The sequence below is a fragment of the Lutra lutra genome, chromosome 4 (genome assembly GCF_902655055.1).
Source record: "Lutra lutra chromosome 4, mLutLut1.2, whole genome shotgun sequence".
NCBI classification, from domain to species: Eukaryota; Metazoa; Chordata; class Mammalia; order Carnivora; family Mustelidae; genus Lutra; species Lutra lutra.
Window position 1 is genome coordinate 93,156,515 of NC_062281.1, and position 21,319 is coordinate 93,177,833.

At 38.4% G+C, this 21,319-nt stretch overlaps 1 long non-coding RNA gene across 2 annotated transcripts; it reads left to right on the forward strand.

The window, feature by feature from the left end:
- Nucleotides 1-3,611: 3,611 nt before the first annotated feature.
- Nucleotides 3,612-19,510, forward strand: LOC125099280 (uncharacterized). 2 transcript variants are annotated; one of them, XR_007127082.1, is made up of 3 exons: nt 3,612-3,748; nt 18,052-18,123; nt 19,455-19,510. It is a non-coding gene; the product is annotated as an uncharacterized LOC125099280 (long non-coding RNA). The 2 variants fall into 2 exon arrangements; XR_007127083.1 differs by lacking the exon at nt 3,612-3,748 and adding an exon at nt 10,709-10,826.
- Nucleotides 19,511-21,319: the final 1,809 nt, after the last annotated feature.

Here is a 21,319-nt window from a genome sequence, read left to right on the forward strand (position 1 = left end):
ACCGTTGTGTTTTCATTATCATTTGTTTCCATAAATTTTTTCAATTCTTCTTTGATTTCCTGGTTGACCCATTCATTCTTTAGAAGGATGCTGTTTAGTCTCCATGTATTTGGGTTCTTTCCAAATTTCCTCTTGTGATTGAGTTCTAGCTTTAGAGCATTGTGGTCTGAAAATATGCAGGGAATGATCCCAATCTTTTGATACCGGTTGAGACTTGATTTAGGACCAAGAATGTGATCTATTCTGGAGAATGTTCCATGTGCACTAGAGAAGAATGTGTATTCTGTTGCTTTGGGATGAAATGTTCTGAATATATCTGTGATGTCCATCTGGTCCAGTGTGTCATTTAAGGCCTTGATTTCCTTGTTGATCTTTTGCTTGGATGATCTGTCCATTTCAGTGAGGGGAGTGTTAAAATCCCCTACTATTATTGTATTCTTGTCGATGTGTTTCTTTGATTTTGTTATTAATTGGTTTATATAGTTGGCTGCTCCCACGTTAGGGGCATAGATATTTAAAATTGTTAGATCTTCTTGTTGGACAGTTCCTTTGAGTATGATATAGTGTCCTTCCTCATCTCTTACTATAGTCTTTGGCTTAAAATCTAATTGATCTGATATAAGGATTGCCACTCCTGCTTTCTTCTGATGTCCATTAGCATGGTAAATTCTTTTCCACCCCCTCACTTTAAACCTGGAGGTGTCTTCGGGTTTAAGATGAGTTTCTTGTAGGCAACATATAGATGGGTTTTGTTTTTTTATCCATTCTGATACCCTGTGTCTTTTGATTGGGGCATTTAGCCCATTAACATTCACGGTAAGTATTGAGAGATATGAATTTAGTGCCATTGTATTGCCTGTAAGGTGACTGTTATTGTATATTGTCTCTGTTTCTTTCTGATCTACTACTTTTAGGGTCTCTCTTTGCTTAGAGGACCCCTTTCAATATTTCCTGTAGAACTGGTTTGGTATTTGCAAATTCTTTCAGTTTTTGTTTGTCCTGGAAGCTTTTAATCTCTCCTTCTATTTTCAATGATAGCCTAGCTGGATATAATATTCTTGGCTGCATGTTTTTCTCATTTAGTACTCTGAATATATCATGCCAGCTCTTTCTGGCCTGCCAGGTCCCTGTAGATAAGTCTGCTGCCAATCTAATATTTTTACCATTGTACGTTACAGACTTCTTTTCCCGGGCTGCTTTCAGAATCTTTTCTTTGTCACTAAGACTTGTAAATTTTACTATTAGGTGATGGGGTGTGTACCTATTCTTATTGATTTTGAGGGGGGTTCTCTGAACCTCCTGGATTTTGATGCTTGTTCCCTTTGCCATATTGGGGAAATTCTCTCCAATAATTCTCTCCAATATACCTTCTGCTCCCCTCTCTGTTTCCTCTTCTTCTGGAATCCCAATTATTCTAATGTTGTTTCATCTTATGGTGTCACTTATCTCTCGAATTCTCCCCTCGTGGTCCAGTAGCTGTTTGTCCCTCTTTTGCTCAGCTTCTTTATTCTCTGTCATTTGGTCTTCTATATTGATAATTCTTTCTTCTGCCTCATTTATCCTAGCAGTGAGAGCCTCCATTTTTGATTGCACCTCATTAATAGCTTTTTTGATTTCAACTTGGTTAGATTTTAGTTCTTTTATTTCTCCAGAAAGGGCTCTTATATCTCCTGAGAGGGTTGCTTTAATATCTTCCATGCCTTTTTCAAGCCCGGCTAGAACCTTGAGAATCATCATTCTGAACTCTATATCTGACATATTACCAATGTCTGTATTGATTAGGTCCCTAGCCTTTGGTACTGCCTCTTGTTCTTTTTTTTGTTGTGAATTTTTCCGCCTTGTCATTTTGTCCAGATAAGAGTTTATGAAGGAGCAAGTAAAATACTAAAAGGGTGGCAACAACCCCAGGAAAATATGCTTTAGCCAAATCAGAAGAGATCCCGAATTGTGAGGGGGGAGAAAGGGGATAAAAAGGAGTTCAGAAAGAAAGAAAAAAAAAAAAAAAGAAAGAAACTATTAAAAAAAAAAGAAAGCCGATAAAGAAAAAATATAAAAAGAGGAAAAAAATATATATATTAGATAAACTATTTAAAAAACGTTAAAAAAAGAAAACGGTAAGAGTTAAAAAAAATTCAGCAGAAGAAGAGAAAAAGAAAAAAAATTGAAAAAGAAAAAAAAATTAAATTAACTGCAAGGCTAAAAAATCATGGGGAGAAAGCCATGAGTTCCGTGCTTTGCTTTCTTCTCCTCTGGAATTCCGCCGCTCTCCTTGGTAGGTGAACTTGGTCCTGGCTGGGTTTCCCGTTGATCTTCTGGGGGAGGGGCCTGTTGTAGTGATTCTCAAGCGTCTTTGCCCCAGGCGGAGTTGCACCGCCCTTACCCCGGGCCGCGCTGAGTCATCCGCTCGGGTTCGCTTTCGGGAACTTTTGTTCCCTGAGCGCTTTCCGTAGAGTTCCGGAGGACGGGAATAAAGATGGCGGCCTCCCGGTCTCCGGCCCGGAGGAGCCAAGAGCCCAGGGCTCCACTCCTCAGTGCGTCCTCAGAGAACAGCGCCCAATGACTCCCGCCACCCTGGCCTCTGGCCGCGCTCCGAGCTGACCGAGCCTGCGACCGGTTCAAGGCAACCCCGAGCTGAGAGTCACTCCTTGGCTCTGTCTCTGTAGCCGGCTTCCCCGTTCTAATACCGGTAAGCTCTGTGACACTCAGACACCCCCGATCCTTCTGCGACCCTACGGGACCTGAGGCCGCGCTGACCCCGCCTGGGCTTCCAGTTAAGCCTCTGGAGCGATGTCCCTCAGCGGAACAGACTTTTAAAAGTCCTGATTTTGCTCCGTTGCTCTGCCGCTCGCCGGGAGCCGGCCCCTCCCCCCGCGGTCTATCTTCCCGTCGCTTTGGATTCACTTCTCCGCCAGTCCTACCTTGCAGAAAGTAGTTGATTTTCTGTTTCTGGAATTGCTGTTCTTCTTCTCTTCAATCTCCCGTTGGATTTGTAGGTGTTTGCAATCTTTAGATAAGCCTTTTAGTTGATCTCCGGCTACCCGAAGTAGTCTCAGCCTGCTACTTCTCCGCCATCTTGAATCCTCCCCAATTTTTTCTCATATTTCTTGAGTGCATAAGCAAAATCTTTCAGATATTTGCCTTTTTAAAGATTGTTAATGTATTTATACAAAGCAAATTATTAATAAAAATTATAAGTGGCTTAAAGACAAAATAAAGATATTTTACATATTTATACATATATGATGCTAATCCTATTGTTAATGCATTGATTATCACATGTTGTATAAAAGACTGATTCTTCTTGAAGGTCTTTCAGAGATTAAATGTACTGTCATTTAATGAGAATAACATCTGGCAAGTATATTTGGTGATATAAAATAAAACAGGAAAAATTAATAGTATAACTAACAGTGATATATTGGTTTTTGATGTAATAGTTGGTTCACAAATATTAATTTATTTAACCTTTGCATGAAGGCTATAAGAATAAATACCATATCATTTTACAGATGTTGGGACAGCATCAGGGAGGTAAATTTACTGGTGAGATGTCTTATATGTAGCATTTAGTAGATCTGGGGTTTGAATCCAGGCAGACTGGCTCCAGAATTCAAATTTTAAACCACTTCATATTCTTTTTTTTTTATGTTGACAAAGTCTGCAAACTGGACTGACTGTTGTCTCAACACCTGTGCATTCCTTCCCCACTGATTTAAAGTACCATGTGCTTCATGGGGCATCTGGGTGGGTCAGTTGGTTAAGCCTCAGACTCTTGATTTCAGATCAGGTCATGATCTCAAGGTTGTAAGATTGGGCTCCACGTGGGGCTGTGGGCCAGCATGGAGTCAACTTGAGGATTCTCTCTCTCCTCCTCCCTCTACCCCTCTCTCTCCTTTCCCCTGTGCATGCTCGCAAGTGCTCTCTTTCTCTATAATGAATAAATTAATTAAAAAAAAATAAAGCACCAGCAGTTTCAAATACAGAATTCCCTCCTACTCAGAGTGTTTTCTGGGCTCTCTTCTGTTCCACTGATCTGTACTAGCCCCAAACTAACTATTAACATTACTATACATTAGTTCCTTTTAGACATAGAGTTCAAATAGAATGAAAATGGAAAGGAAACAGAACTACAGACTGAGAAGTGGATGGTATGTTGAATATCTAGAAATGAAGAAAGGAGAGAAGGGGTATGGTAAGTCAGAAGGGGCAAAAGGATGTTGGTAGAAAAGTCATATGTATCTTAAGGATAGGAATGAACAATTTTAGGAGTCCTGAAGAAAAGGTAAAATAGATACAGAAATTTCTAAATAAAAAACCTTCTTTAAATTAGTTCAAGCATACATGTGTCATGAAGCAAATTTAAGAAAACCTTTCTTCTCTACCTTGTTGGATTTTATAGTGCGCGAGAACAGAGTGTGGGAGGAAAAAAAAAAAAAAGAGGTCTGGATACCAGGCAGAGACGAATGCTCGTGTTGGGATCCTCAGTCATTTCTCTGGGTTGTTTTCCAGCATTAAATACTTTTCCTTCCCTCACTGCTACATTTCCTTTTCATGGGAACTGAATTCTCAAATAACGACTTAAACAGGAATAGTGTTCTGCACTTTAAATTTGGGAAATGACCAGTTTCCTGTGCCAGAGAAAAATTTGTGCTTGAGAATATTATCTATATAGTGTGCTTTGTACTTCCTGCTTAGCCTTTTCTTTCATTGTGCTGTATTTTTTAAGTTATCTGATAGCACTGTGAATTCCTGAGCAGCACGATATGAAGTATTATATTAGAGCCACAATAGTCTCCTGGCATCTCTGAATAAATATTTGTGCAATATTAAAAATAAGTTAATTGAGCTGGCATTTTATTGAGAAAAAATTTTCACAAGTATGTTCGTATAAGCTTATGAACGGTCCTTGGAAATTCATTTTATCCCATTTCGATCACCAATACCGGAAACATACTTTTATCTTATTAAATGCCACCCAAAAGTCTGAGATATTTGAAATACCCTTTTTTTTTAATTAATTCAAAATGTAATGAAAGATTCATTATTTTCATCTGACTTTGAGCTCTTTTACAAATATTATGACTTGTAATACATAAAGGAATAGATTTTTATTTTTGTTTTATAATCTCACCTAATGCACCATGTTTGTTTAATGGCTCTCTTGGTGCTATAAAGAGTTGATAGCATTCAGAAGAGCTAAGGCAACTCCACGAATATTAGTCTTCTTTTCTGTACCTGACTTTTCTATAGAACTTTTCTCAGATTGGCCTCTCATTTTACTTTATTTTAAACTATTAAATATTTTTTTAAATAAAGTGACTTTTTGGCAATAAATTTCTCTTGGCTTATATATTCCAAGTATCATTTGATTCATGATGATCTTGTGTTCCTTGTATTGTTTTGGGTGATTGATGTCTTTTTCCAGAATGGTCAGTGAGACACCAAACTTCAGGAAAAAAAACAACTAAATAAATAAGATTAAGAAGTGCCCAATGTTTATAGCCTGCTGTTTGGAACCCCTCAGAGCTAATCCTCCTCAACACACCTATAAATACCTACCACACACCTATGCAGATACAGGATGTCTCATAGGCAGGGAATGCAGCCAAGACTCTGAGCCTTGGTTTCCTCATACATTAAATTAGGTTAAAAATAATAATAGTACTTTGGGATGTTTGGGTGGCTTAGTTGGCTGAGTCTCTGGCTCTCTCTTTTGACTCAGGTCACTATCTCAGGGTCCTGGGGTAAGCCCCACATCCAGCTCTGCACTCAGCACAGAATCTGCTTGATATTCTCTCTCTCTCTCCCTCTGCTCCTACCCCTGCTTATGGGTGCATGCTCTTTGGCTTTCTCTCTCTCTCTGTCTCATTCTTGCTCTCTCTCAAATAAATAAATAAATCTTTTCAAAAGAGTAATAGTACCTACCTCACACAGAGGTGAAAAGAATTCACAGAGGTAATTTTTGTCAGCACCTTGCACAGTGTCAGTGCATGATCAGGGCCAAATAAATGCTAACTGGTATTTCTGCCAGTACTGCTGCAACACAGCCAGAGTTCTATTACATCTACTGTCTTTTTATTTATTCCTAACACTAGAGTAAAAAGAACTAAAGGGTAAACCCCCACCTCCCATTTTTTCTCCTCTCTTAACAGTAAATCAAGCCAACTGATGCTAACTTCAAGACAATTCCTTGGTTTCAAAACAAATAACTCAAGATATTTGTTGGGGGGGTGCAATTGATTGTTAAAATATATGTATGTTCCACATTATCATATAATATTGGATGTTTTCTGCTCAGAATTCCAGGTTTGCCCTCAAATGTGGTTCATGTCAATCAATCTCTTCAGTCATATTTTCTAAACATTTCAGAAATTTAAAAACTAACAAATGCAAAGAAGGTAGAAAAAAATAATTCAAGATCAAACTGTAAGGTGTTTATAGAGACTGCAGCCCATCTATAATCCTTGAGAGGACTTAGAGCACAAAGTACTAATAAAAGTTGAACAATGTATGTGGAGTAAGGCCACACTATGGCTTTGATTTCAGTGATCTGCTACATGATCTTGGTATGGACAGAACTCACACAGGCTGATAAAGTAAAATGACAGGCCCATCTGAAAAAAAATTTTGTAAACTTTATGTTAGAATTAACATCTAATGTAATTGTTAATGCCTTGGAAAAACAGATGTTAAATAAATAGGCTCCAATTTTCTTCGTGCTTTTTCTTCAAGTTTTTTCTCTTCTCATCTGGGGACTTTTTCACTCTAATACTTTAAGACCAAGTGCCATTTTAAAACTTAGAACTCTGGGGCCTCCGTCAGGGGACCATGCGACTTGATCTCAGGGTGCTGAGTTCAAGCCCCACGTTGGGTGTAGAGATTACTAAAAATAAGCACACTTTGAAAATAAAATCAATTAGAAGTTAGAAGTGGAATTGTAAGGGCCCAGTTGGCCAGAGGGAGCCATTTCCTTGTGGGCTTGGGTTGACCCTGCCCCTCCGGAGAAACTTGCTTGCGCCCGGGATATGGGGGCGGGCCAGGTCGGATGGAGACATCCAATCAGTGGGGCGCGCATATATTTGCTGTGGTGAGTTGGAATTCAATTGGCCACCCGTATTGCTGACCAAGGGTGACTGTGCAGTTTTCCCTGTGTGTTGCAGTCTCATTGGCCTCCTGTGTGTGGACCTGGCTCAACCACCTCTATAAAGGTTAGTCTGTGAGGCAGGGGAGTAGTGATAGTTGTGGGGGTAGTAGGGGTAGTAGTGGTAGCATCCTAGTTGTCGGGAGAGTCAGGAGCATTGGGGTCATCGGGAGCAGCATCATGGGGAGCAGCATTGTCAGGAGCGTGGGGATCGTCAAGAGCATCGTGGTCACGGGAACATCATGAGCCTCAACTGGGAGCAGCCTCACCTGGGAGCAGCCTCTCGTCCCTGGGTAAGAGGATCCGCCTCGCCTTGCCGGTTAAGGGGATTGCCTGGCCTCACCCAGTAAGGGCAGTGGCCTGGCCTTGCCGGGTAAGGGGAGTGGCATGGCCTCCCCAGGTAAGGGGAGTGGCCTCGCCTTGCCCAGTAAGGGGAGCCCCCGGCGGGTAAGGGGAAGCTTCGGGGTCTGTGTCCTGGTAGTCGTCACCTCTTTGTAAGAGATGGCCCCCACTGGTTGGTTTGATTTTCGATGCTTGGTGCAAAGTGAAGCTTTGCTTGACTTTCGTGTTGTGTTGGTTTCGTTCCTTTTATCACGGACCCTAACAGAATGATCACTATTAAAGAAAGCTTTATAAAAGCCAACAGGGCTTTGGCAAAACCTCAAGATTATTAGCTGAAAATTTAAAGGGCCACAGAGATTTCTATGTCACAAAAATTAGTAAAATGAATTTTATATAAATTAGATAACAATATTAGTGTTGAGAATAAAAAGCAATTGCCATTTAGTTTTGGTCTGGGGGCAGCAGGGAATGGTGATGACTGCAGCTGGTGAAGGGAACTTGTGGTTGCTTTTGCTCCAGGCTATTGCTACCATTCAGGAATGTGGAACCTGGGTTGATTGCCCCCCCCCCCCCCCCCCCCCCGTGTTTGAAAAGGGACTGTAATGATTGATTTTTATGAAAATGTTCTTATTTCCTTAAACGGTAGCAGTTGAAACAATTTTTTTAAAAGATTTTATTTATTTGACAGACAGAGATCACAGGTAGGCAGAGAGGCAGGCAGAGAGAGGAAGGGAAGCAGGCTCCCTGCTGAGCAGAGAGCCTGATGCGGGGCTCAATCCCAGGACCCCGGGATCATGACCCGAGCTGAAGGCAGAGGCTTTAACCCACTGAGCCACCCAGGCGCCCCTGAAACAATATTTTAACCAATTGTGTTACGTTCAAAAATACCTCTACTGATTTCGATCTCTGCTTTAGACTTAACTCATCGCCTTAAGTCAATGGAAGTTAAATATCCGAGAACGATGGCTGTTATTAATCTACTTTTATGGGCTGAGCATTGAGGATGAGATGGTAGGAATTGAAATCACAAAAACACACAAGAGAAAAACAAAAACTTAGCAAAATAACAAAAATTGACAGAAAACACACTTCAGAAAAGTTTGCTTTTATTTTGGTACGTTATTGAAATCAGTACATTTTCTGATTTTTACTCTCCTTTCAATTTTATGCATCTCGGAGATTCCATTGATCGTAGTTTTGGTTTTTCCTTCATCTTCTGTCCATTTTCACTAGGGGCTCTCTAGCCACCTATTAACCATCCTTAAAATCCTGTGCCTTGTATGTAGTTAGAGTACTGATTACATGCTGATCCTTCGTGAATTCTTTCCCCTGAGAAGTCCGGAAGAGCACATTTCTGTCATGCTGCCTTTTAACACATTGAGGTCAAACAGAAGACACTAAATAATGTTTTAATTATCCTCAAATCCTGGGGAAGTTTCAGCCAAGGAAGTTTAAAAAGTATGGTTGTATGGTGAAAAATTATCTTCACCTAGATGTTGGTGATGTTAATTTTGAAATAATAGTTGTTTTGAGAAAGAATAAAACCTCTTTTTGTGGGAAATTGAGTACATATTAAGAGGCTCTCAACAAATATGACCTAATAAATCCTTTTGGTTCTGAATCATGAAAAAACACCAACATTCCAAGGGTTTTTTCTCTGGATATTGACATACTGTTTGGTATCACTGTGATCTTTTTAGGCATCTATCTGAGTAACCCAGGGTGGCATATATTTTCCTTTAATGGTTTGTAGAGTGATAAATGCCCAAGAGGGTTAGTCTTCAGTGCTACTGAACGAGTGACAAGTGATTTATTATTCTATCAGTTTTTGGAGTTTTGTATGGATGGAATGTTGTCATGGCAGTCTAGGGACAAATTAATATCTGTTCCAAAAGATGAAAACATGCTGCCCATACATTTTCTGTAGCATTATATAGTCTGATGGAGAACAGACATGCAAACTAAAAGTATTTTATAATTGTTGTTCATTATGTCTGAGTTGAAACTACACAACAAAGGGAGCTTTAAAAATTCCACTTTGTTTGAAAGGAACTTTAAATATAAACTCTGCTTAATAATTTTATAAAAATGGGGTGGACTTTTTACTTACAATCTAACAAATCATTGAAATAAGAACATATATGGAGAAATAATGGGACATTGCTAAAGCCCAGGAAGACAGAAAATTACTTATTTTCATAATGTAGCCCAGAGATGTTGATAATGCAGAAGCTTTTAGTCTCAAGTTTGTGAATTTCCTTAACAGTGCTATAGGTATTTTGGGACTGGATATACCAGGGGCGCTCAACTGCACCACTGTGGGGGTGCTGAATCATGGCAACATGGAGAGACATTTTTGGTTGTTGCAACTGGGATGGTAGTTGCTGTTAGCATCTAGTCAGTGCAGGCCATGAAACTCTTAAACATCCTACATGTACAGGACAAACCCCACAACCAACATTTTTCTGGCACAAGTGTCCAGAGTGTTAATATTGAGATACTCTGGTATATGATGATGAAAAAGGAAAACGATTATATGATATTCTGATATTCTAAGTTGCTGATGATTAACTATATTCTAATAGCTGGGAAGATAATACACTAGGGGAATTAATACTACACAGTCTGGTGGTCTTTAGAAACAAAGGCCCTCTAGTGAAGAAAATAATTTTTACTTATACCACTAAAGTTATTATTGAATGCTTACCAAGTGCCAGGCGTTGTTGGGAGACATTGGGGAAACCCAAGTGAACAAAACAGATAGAATGCCTTCACAGAGCTCTGGTATGAATGTGGGGGACTAGTAAACAAATACATAAAATGGGACATGGAGGAGCAGGTAGTGCCATAGGGTAGATAAAGTAGAGTAATGGGGTAGGTAGGTAATGATGGAGGGTGGGGTGGGAAGGGAACACTTAGACTGGATGCCCATGAGAGACCTGAAGCATAGAAATGAGTGACAGCAGGAGGCAGGCAGATGAAGAGGGTTTTAGGCAGGGGAAGCAGGTTGTGAAAAGGTGCCAAGGTGGAAGTAGGCGTGGCTTGTTGGGGAGGCGCAGGGAGGTGGCTGTGTTTGGGCAGTGGTCCAGAATGGGGAAGCTGGGATGAGACAGAATATGGGAGGAGGGAAGGGCCAGATCATTCTCATTTCTTTTTTAGGTTGAGAATATTCCATTGTCTGGATGTATTTATCCATTCACTTACTGAAGAACAAATTGATTGCTTCCAACATTTGTCATTTGTTAATACAGCTGCTATGAACTTCCAGGGGTAGGTTTTGTTATGGATAAATTTTCAGCTCATTTAGGTAACTTCTAAGGAACACGATCGCTGAATTGGTATGGTAAGAACATTTATGGTAAGAATATGCCAAACTGTTTCCCAAAGTGGCTGTATCAGTTTGCATTCCCACCAGCAATGAGTCAATGAGTGAGAGTTTCTGATTATTCCCCATCCTGCCAGCCTTTGGCAAATTTTGGATTTTGTCCTTTCTGATAGGTGTGTAGTATCTCATTGTTGTTTTAATTTGCAGCTGCCTAATGACACAAGATTTGAACACCTTTTCATATGCTCATTTGCCATGAGTATATCTTCTTTGGTGAGCTGTCTGTTCCGTTCTGCCCATTTTTTAATTTAATTGTTGACTTTCTTATTGTTGAGTTTTACTTTGTACATTTTGGACAATGGTTCTTTATCACATGTGTCATATAATTCTTAGGGAAACACTTTCTGGTTTGTGGCTTGTCTTTTCATTCTCCTGTCATTCACAGAGGAAAAGTTTTTAATTTAAATGATGTCTGGATTGTCAATTATTATTTTCATGGATCATGCCTTTGGTGTTATATCTAAAAAAGTCATCACCATACGTGGGGTCACCTAGAAATTTACCCCTATGTTAATTCTAGGCACTTTATGGTTTTGTATTTTATATTTGGGTCTGATCCATTTTGAGCTAATTCTTCTGAAGGATGTAGGGTCTGCGTCTAGATTCTTTTTTTTTTTTTTTTTTTTGGTCTTTTTACATGTGGATGTCCAGTTGTTCCCAGCACTGTTTGTTAGAAAGACTATCCTTTCTCCATTGTATAGCATGGCCTTTGCTCCTTTGTCCAAGCTTAGTTGACTGTATTTGTGTGAGTCTGTTTCTGGGCTCTCTGTTGTATTTCATTTATCTATTTGTTCTTTAACCAAATCCATACTGTTTTGACTATGGCTTTATAATAAGCCTTGAAATCAAGTAGTGCCAGTCTTCTGACTTTTTTCTTATTTTTTAGTACTGTTTGGGCTCTCCTGAGTCTTTCATTCTCCATATAAACTTTTAATCATTTTGCTCATATCCACAAAAGAACTTGCTAGAATTTTGATTAAAGTTGTGTTAAATCAGGTTGGGAAGATCTAGCATCTTGACATTACCAAGTCTTCCTATCCATTAATGTGGACTACCTCTCTCCATTTATTTAGTCTTTTTTGGTATATTTTTATCAGAGTTTTGTGGCTTTCCTCCTGTTGTACATATTTTGTTAGACTTATACCTAAGTATTTCATTTTTGGAGGTGCTAATGTAAATGGTATTGTGTTTTTAATTTCAATTCCATTTGTTCATTGCTGGCACAGAGGAAAGTGAGTGAATTTTGTATATTAACCATGTATCCTGCAACTTTGCTATAATTGCTTCTAAGTTCCAGGGTTTTTTTTGTTGTTGTTGTTGTTGTTGTTGATTCTTTGCATTTCCCACATAGACAATCATATCATTTGTGAACAAAGACAGTTTTATTTTTCCTTTCCAACCTATATGCCTTTTACTTCCCTTTTTGTCTTATTGTATTAGCTAGGAAATAGAGGACAATGCTGAAAAGGAGTGGTGACAGGAGACATTCTTGCCTTGGTCCTCATTGTAATGGGAAATTTTCTAGTTTCTCACCATTATATATGATGTTAGCTGTAGGGTTTTTTTAAATGATTTTTTTTAATAATGTTGAGGACATTCCCTTGTATTCTTAGTTTACTGAGCATTTGTCATGAGTGGGTGTTGGAATTGTCAAATGCTTTTTTCTTCATCTTTTGACCAGATCATATGATTTTTCTTTTTAGACTGGTAATGTGATGGATTTCATTAACTGATTTTAGAATGTTGAACCAGCTTTGCATACCTATGGTAAATTCCCCTTGGTTGTGGAGTACAATTGTTTTTAGACATTTGTGGCTTTTATTTGTTAATATTTTGCTTAGAACTTTTATACTTATAAGAGATACTGGTCTGTTATTTTCTTGTGAAGTATTTGGTTTTGGTATTAGGGTGATGCTGGTCTCATAAAACAAGTTAGGAAATGTTTATTCTACTCCTGTTTTCTGAAAGAGATTGTAGAGACTTGGTAAAATTTAAATGTTTGGTAAAATTTAATAATTATTATTTTTTTCAAATGTGTGTAGATATGTTTTTATTATTACAGTAGGTTCATTGTTCAGTTTTAGCACCTAGCTTCTTGTACGCAGAGTATGTTTATTATGTCTATTGTATATTGTCTGCCTCCTCCCACTAGAATAAGAGCAGAAATTCTTCACTATTTTGTTTATTGATATGTTTTATATGCATAAAACAGTGGTTCTCAACTTGTGCTTTGCAGTTTTGCAAAATCCTTTTGGAGAATATATAAGGTCAAAGCTATTTTCATGGTAATACTAAGACTTTATTTGCTTTTTTTCCCTCCCCACCGTGCTGTTGATTACACTGGTGGGGGAAAATCAGTCATGTGTAAAACTGCTGATGTTTTAGTGTGAATTGAGCAGTGGCACCAAACTCTACTAGTATCCACTACATACTTCCTGGTCCTCATTCATGAGGGAGTGACAAGGGGATGCCAGTTTCATTTAAAGCTGTAAAAATTGTTGGTTTTATTAAGTCCTGACTCTTGAGCATGTGCCTTTTAAATATTCTGTGTGATGAAATGGGAAGTATACCTAGTACTTCTGCTGCATACTCAAAAATATGGTTGTCTCCAGGGACTAGAATTTGTGATTGAGTTGCTATGGAAAATTATATTTACTTGAAATAACTACTGTAAGATAAACTATGTTTCAGTCTCAGGGCGTTTGGGCATTTGGCGGATAGTTGTTTTTTTTTTTTTTTTTTTTTCAAAAAAAGAATGAAGTAAGCTTGTCACCTCAAGGAAAACAACTGATAGTATTTGTTGATGATGATAAATTCAAGTTTGCAAGTGAATTTTGAGTTTTGGAAAATTTATATCTATGAGCTCGATACTTTCCTAATAGTTACAGATTTTTCTAATGAGTTGGATACTGATATTAACTATTGTGATGGGGGTTTTCTTTAATATTAAATAACAAAATGTGTTAATATTTTGAAGATATGTTTAACTCCCAGCGAATCATTGCTAAAAAAATTACAGCATCATGCATATATAGTAGATCCCTTCAAACTGCAGATAGATCAGTTGGTTTTAATGCAACAGAGTGTGGAGAGTTCACTGATATGGTTGGTTTCAGATTAAAAATCATGACTACCCTTTAAGAAATGACCACTTACTGAGGTTTGGTGTTGCATTAAAGAAGAATATCCACAACTATCTGAAAATATTATAGCAATGAACATGTCTGTGTGACTTTTAAGAGTGATCTACTATGCATGCCTGACGGAAAGAGTGGGGAGGACTAAAATGAGTTGAAGGAGATAAATTAGTACATCAGAATTATAAAGGAAACTGGTACATTCTGAGAATAAAATTCATCGTGGAGTTTGCCTTACCCTTTGAGCAAGAAGTGGCCCAGATGGGCAGACATGGAGGAAGGGAATTGCTGTCTTCTCTCTCTTATATCCTCATGAGTTTTCTTCCTTCTTTTACTTTCTTGGTAGCATATTTGTGACATTTTTAGCTTTCTTAAGCTTTAATTAATATATGGCATTTACCCCGTTTTACCAAATCTATGGTAGGAAGAAAACAATACAGAAGAAATTGAAGAGGAGATGAAGAGTTCTGTTCTTGGTGTAGGGAAAGAGAAGCCCCTGACTGCAGCGAATCTAGGAATGTGTTGTGTAATCATTGTTAGGGGAATGCTGGCAAACTGAGTTCATGCTAACACATCTGCATGCCCCTCGCAGGGGCAACTGTGAGCCTCATCTCTTTCAAATGCAACGTAGTCTGTCTTAGCTCACTGGTCTCTGCATCTCCCTAGCCTTCAGACATTATTATGCCCCGTTTGTAGCCCATATTTGAGGTTCATGGTCCAAAGGGTATCCTCTGGTGTGATCAGGAACACCAAGTGGCAGATCCAGAGGTTATTGTGTATAGAGTGAGCTGACATAGGGTTTGAAAATGAAGAAGAGATAACTGAACCCATTTTTGCTATTGAGATTCACTTATTTCTTCACAGTCTGTTTCTTTAGTCTTTGGAAGAATGAACTCACAGGAGTGTTCACCAGATGTAGTCTCTAGACCAACTGCATCAGAATCATCTGGGGAACTTACCCAACGTGCAGATTTCTGGGTCCTCAACTAGTCTGCTGAGTCAGACCTTCTGGGGATAGGGCAATCTGCAATGAGAAGAAACTCTCCAAATTTCATGCACAATAAAAAGCTTGAGAACCACTGGCATTACAGGCTTTTTCCAGTACTTATTTTCAACATATTCATATCAAAGTGAAGATGACCTAATTCTGATGAAACTCTGGACCAAAGGGAATTAATGAATGCAGAGATAAAACAGTGTATGAAATCCCTCATGTATTTTTGTATTTAGGGTATTAATGCTTCTTTGATTGGAGAAAAATTAAATGCTTCAATTACAAAGTCTGAAAGGACTTCGTTAGATGCTGCTTATTACAAGAGGATTCTGAAAACATGTTATTTTTCTTTATCTTAAGGAAGGAAGACTTACATGTTTTGTCAAGAATGTCAGTTTTTGTGATTTTGTGCTCTAGGCAAACTATCTGAAATCTGACTGAACTGTGTGTATAAAATGAAGCTCTTAGGAAGATAAATGCCTCATCAGAAATGTTAACAATTTCCAGGTTTTCTTTCATATACAGTTAAACAAAAAGTTCCATGTTGTCACAGAGGCGGAGAAGATAAAAAGTCAAGTGAAGATACAGTTTACTTTCTTAGTTTGTGTGTGCCTTTCTAACTCATATTTTGATTCATTCATACTGTCTCCTTACTTTAATTCATGGGCTTCAGAATGTGACTGAGTTCAGCTCCTAAGAAAAGGTTTATAAATGTAGAGGTGAACTTTCGCTTTTGCTTGCATGAGAGGTTACCTGTTTACCATGTGGTCAATACGAAATGTAAACTAGGCGACTACACCACCATGTTATTTTAAGACTAAGTGGAAAGAACTGATGGAGCGTTTTTGATATGAGCGTACAAAACGAAATCTAAAATTAAAAATGAGACCGATAGTGATTAAAATGAGCAAAGTCAGAAAATTTGAAATCTCTTTCATGAGCAGTTTTACTTAGCTCTAGATAATAGTTCAAAAATCATATCACATGTTTCCAATTAAAAAAACAAGGTGACATCCGTTACTTTCTTATTAAGTTTATTTAATTCAGCTGAATTATTTCATTCTGTTGAGGCTGTTAGTATTGATGTGGCTTTGTAGTTATAGACTGAAACATGAACTGATTGAATCAGGAATAGAGATGGGTTTGAAGCTAATGCTAGGAATGAGGTCCTATGGCTCATTTGTTTTGTTTCTTTTAAATAGTTTTGCTTTTCTTTTTACTAATGTTACAGCATGCTCACAGTCAAATATTCTGTGCATAAGGAGGTATACAAAGGTCACTTTAACCACTGCTGCATTTTGATATGTGCTACATATTTCTTCTTAGTATGAATGCACACTGCCATTACACAAGTATATTTATGACTATATGCTTGTATGTAATATGTATATGTGCATACATATATGTGTGTACCTATCGAGAAAGCTGTTTGATAAATTTGTTCATGAAACAATATTTTATAGACCTCTGTCTACACATATTTCTATGAAATTTTTATCACATTCCATTTATGATTATAGTTCTGCATATAGTTCTGCATAGTATTTTGTAATTTGCATGTACCATAATATAAATGATTCCCTTATTAATGGGCATTTACGTTGTTTCCAATGTTTTCACTTTTGTAATTAATATTTCGTCTTGTCTGAAAGTTTTCTTGGGATAAATTCATGGAGGTAAGAATTTCTGGGTTAAAGGGTATGCCCATTTAAAAATTTGAGATATATGGTCAAGTTGTTCCCAGAAATGTTGTGCCATTTTATACCCCCTGTTTTTTTTAGAGAGGGAGGGGGTAGGGGCAGAGGCAGAGGGAGAAAGAGAATCTTAAGTAGGCTTCACACTCAGCCCAGAGCCTGATCGGTGTCTCCGTCTCACAACTCAGAGATCAGAACCTGAGCTGAAATCAAGAGTTGGATGCTTAACCAACTGAGCCACCGAGGCACCCCTGTGCCATTTCATATTCTTACTCCAATGTGCTTGAGGGTGATAACTTTGGAACATTATGAGCAATAGTAGGTTTTCTTAATCTCTTAAGTCTTTGTCAATATAGCATGTCAAAAATGGGATTCTTACTTTAATTTTCATTTGTTTGATATAGTATCCAGAGGTTCCCTGGAGACTCTGTGTGCCTTGGGATTGATGGGCTGTGTAGTCATACCCCAGCTTGGCTGGTAGTGCTTGAAGTTCTTCAGACAGACAAGGGAAACAATGATTTCACCTGGTTACTAGGTGGTTAATGAGCAATGTCTTGAAGACACAAGCCAGATTTGCTGGTAGAAAGTCACTTCTCCTTTTCCTTCCAAACTTTCTCTTTTAAGACCCAATATAAATAGCTCTTTCTACTCTTTTCTTCTTTTGCAAAAATAATAGCTTACTTGGTCATGGATCCAAGCTTATTTAATGACTTATTAAGGAGAATCCAGATCTTTGAAATACTAAGGAACTTTTTTGCCTACCATAGGGCTTTGGAGAGCCCTGACCTGATCCCAGAAATACAAAATCTGGCTTTCTAAAACTTGGGAGGGAGTAGTTATGAAGGGAAGGGAAATCGTTTCATTCCTTCTTGGAGAGTCACTTTCTTTCTCTCTTTCTCTTTCATTCTCTTTCTATCTTTGACTCCCTACTTCCTTCCCTCAGTCTATCTCAGTTCCAATGGATCACCTTGGAATTTCTGACCCCCCCCTCTTTTTATAAAATAAGAAGTCCCATTTTTCGTAAGATTTTGGTGTTTTGTGCTTCACAAGACTTAGAAGTTTAGGAAACATTTGACTCTTAACTGTTTACCACAGAACATTGAGATCGTGGTGGATAAATTTAGTTCATATATACATGATCACTTTTGGTCTTGCCCCAAATTCTGAAGTATATAATTCCCAGGGAGAAACCACCATAAACCAGGGTTTCACCTTTTACAACAAAACTATTATTCTCAGTAGTTACTGGGTTTTTAAACTCTGGTTTCCTATAAAAATTTTAGTTCTAATCAACACCCTATTATTTTATTAACCTAATGTAGCCTTCACAATGTCTTTTTTTTGTTCATTTCATGCAGGCATTCTTACACTGAATGAACCAGTGTGCTGCATCAAAAATTGATAAAAATATAACAGAAGAAACAGTGAAGGTGAGGAGGCACAGTCGGCCCTCAACCGAAGCACACATTCCCTTTTAGTTAAAATTTCTTCTGTGGGATGTTACTCTAGGCTCTTCAGCTTCTCCTCAGTTCCATTATGAGTTCTGTGCCAGTCACTCGTGTGGGCGACCCTGAGATAAAGGGAAAGAGGGTTTGGGAAAAGAAACAGAGAGTGATGAGGATGGCATAGAAGACATGGAACAATTTTTTGCCGAGGCCTTTGGACAGTTTGAAAAGAAGAAGAAAAACAAACCCACGACCAAGAACCTCAGTGTCTGTGAGCAGGGGGGAACAGAGCCCTAAGAGGGAGCATTGCCAGAGGTGGCTTAGGAAGGCAAGATGTGGACAAATGTGACTTCCAATCTTTGATCACCAAAGAGTAAATGATTTGGGTGGTTCCGTGGTGCAGAAAAAGTCTGCATAATGTCTTCAACTCAGAAACATATGTATATGCCTTTTCTTTTAGGCTGCAGGAAAGGAAAATGATGAAGAGTTTTGTAAAGGGGGAGGAGGTAAATGAAAATTAATTGCACTACTTTTTTTTATTCATTTAAGCTGCCTAAATTATTATTGATGTTTATTTTGGGTGCTGATTTGTTTTATTTTACAAAAAAAAAATTCCCAAGTATTTTTATGGGCTCTTCTATTTTTTCATAAATTAAAAATGAACTTTCAAATTCTCTTACATGGGAGCATTTTAGTTTGTGTGCTTTAGGTCACAAGCAAAAGACACTTATTATTCAAATGACTTGAAGACACTTCAATTCTCATTTGGGGACTCCAGACAGAAGAGAAGGTTCAGGACCTGTGACTCACGGAGGTTGATAAGATTGCCAGGTTCTGTTTAGCTCTTCACTTTGCCATCCAGGTTATCCGCTTTGCCCCAGGGCTGGCTCCTCTCATCCCTGCAAAATGACCTTGTAGCTGTCCAAGCTATCATTTCCAGATATAGCACCTTTCCAGAGGGGAAGCTGTCCATTCCAGGATGCTGTTCCAGAGACCAAAGAAGCCTTTGCCCCCAAAAACCTGCCAGCAAATTTGCCTGCACTCTGTTACCTGCTGCCCATTCTCACTAATGGGTTGGGGACTGTCACGCTTGGATTTAGTCACTCGGGCTTTTCCTGAGAACCAGGAATGGGTTTCTGGTTCCCAGAGCTGTGTAGGAGTAGAAAGGATGTCCAGACAAAATTGTTCCTCTGCCCTCTGGGTGGGTGGAAAGGATAAGCATGCCCTGAAATTTTCAGCTTGGAAAGAGAATACCATCCTCTCATGGACTTTTGTTTGGCCTGCTTCACTATTGCACTTATTATATTTATTTGTAGATGTTGTTCTCAAACATTGAAGATATCCTTGCTGTACCTACTCCCTTTTTGAAAGTACCCCTTCTGTGGCAAAGACAAATGTTATTTATTTTGTTCCTACTTGATCACTTTTAGTGAGAGCTATAAACACTAGAAGATCTTTATGTTAATCCTGAATCTGCCTACCACTGCCCATTATGGATTGCCCTTGCAATTTCCACCCAGTGGTCTTAGTGTTGTGTTTTGGAGCTACACAGTGTTGTAAGTCCCATTACACTGTGACAGATGTTTGAAAATAGCTACCGTTTCCTTACTTTATTATACTAACAAATCATTCTACTTTAAATGACCTCTCATACTTTGTCACAGAGAGTCTCATATTAGAGTTGAGTCTCAAAAGTCCATCTTTATCTTAGTCAATTGTTGCTGACTATTCTCTTGTTTGTCCGTGTCCCTCCTAAACACAGCTGTCCAGATTGGTGCATGTGAACTGCAGGGTACTAGGTCTCTCTATTCCTGCATGATCAGGCACATGCTTTTCCATGTTCCTAAAATGCTTTCTTCCCTCACCCTGCCTGGGAATGATGGATTCATCTCTCTGAACCTTGCTCAGATTCTACTTTTTTTTTCTAAAGCTGTATCTGAACCCTCTCAGGAAAGCTAAGTACTCTCTTCTCTGTAATTTGCTACCATTTGGCTCACTTACTTAGTATTGCATATATCATATTGGCCTCTAGTTAATATAACCTTTTTTCCTAGATTATTCTTCTTGAATCAGAGAAAACTGATAAATAAAGTGGGCTTAGATACATACATAGAGTAGAGCTCCCAAAATATAGTAAACACTTTGGACACATAAAGTATGTTCAAAAACATCACACAGGTTAATCTTTCCAAATAGCTACTACCATGACTCTCTCTAACTTATCCTTATTCAAATTAACAGAAAGACAAGTTTCATATTTATGATGAATATTATAGTTACCATGAGAAGGCACAGAAATTGCTTCTCGAACTTAACAAAATAAGAACAATCTGCACATTTCTTTTGCTAAGTATATATAGGAGTGTTACCATATGCTGTGATTTGTTGATAGGCTCTCTAAGAACCAAGGACTAGCGTCAGTGTGGTCTAAAAATTACTCATGGGACAATGCTTTAAATGTGTCCAGGCTAGGAGACTAGAGTCCCAAAGGATTCCAATCGTAAGAAGGGAGAATTGGCAGAAGCTCATGGATGGGAAAACACTGATAATGCCCTCTCCTGGCTGACTATGAATTGTTTGTGAGAACCACAGATTCTTAGAAGACATTTATGCCAGAGTTCATCATCGCTTTTCTATCCCTCAGCTCCCTAGGGTTTCATTTGCTTTTGCTAAGAGAGCTGTAAGTGGGGCAGTCACAGGAAGGAAGCAGATCCTGGGTATGGTAGAAAAGAAATTTAAAGATTGACCTTTCTCCTGCATAAATTCCTTACTCACTTTCCACAGAAAGAATAAGAATCTATGTTTCATTTCTTCAGGATAGCACAAAGAAATGTATATTTTGGTAGTAATTTGGACAATTTAATTGCCAGTGAGGACCACATTGTAGGTGTACAATTCAATAATATTTAGCCAATTGTGGAGTGGAGGAACCATCCCCACTATCCAGTTATAGAGATTTCTAACACCCTGAAAAGTCCCTCATGCCTGCTCATGACCCATCTCTACAACCCCTGTAAACTCTAGGCAATCATTGATTTACTTTCAATCTCCGTAGTTTGCCTTTTCTGGATAGCTCTTACAAATGGAATCCTTCAATGTAATATTTTACACCTGGTTTCTTTTACTGAGTAAAATGTTTTGAGGTTCATCCCCATTGTAAGAGATATCCATACGCCGTTCA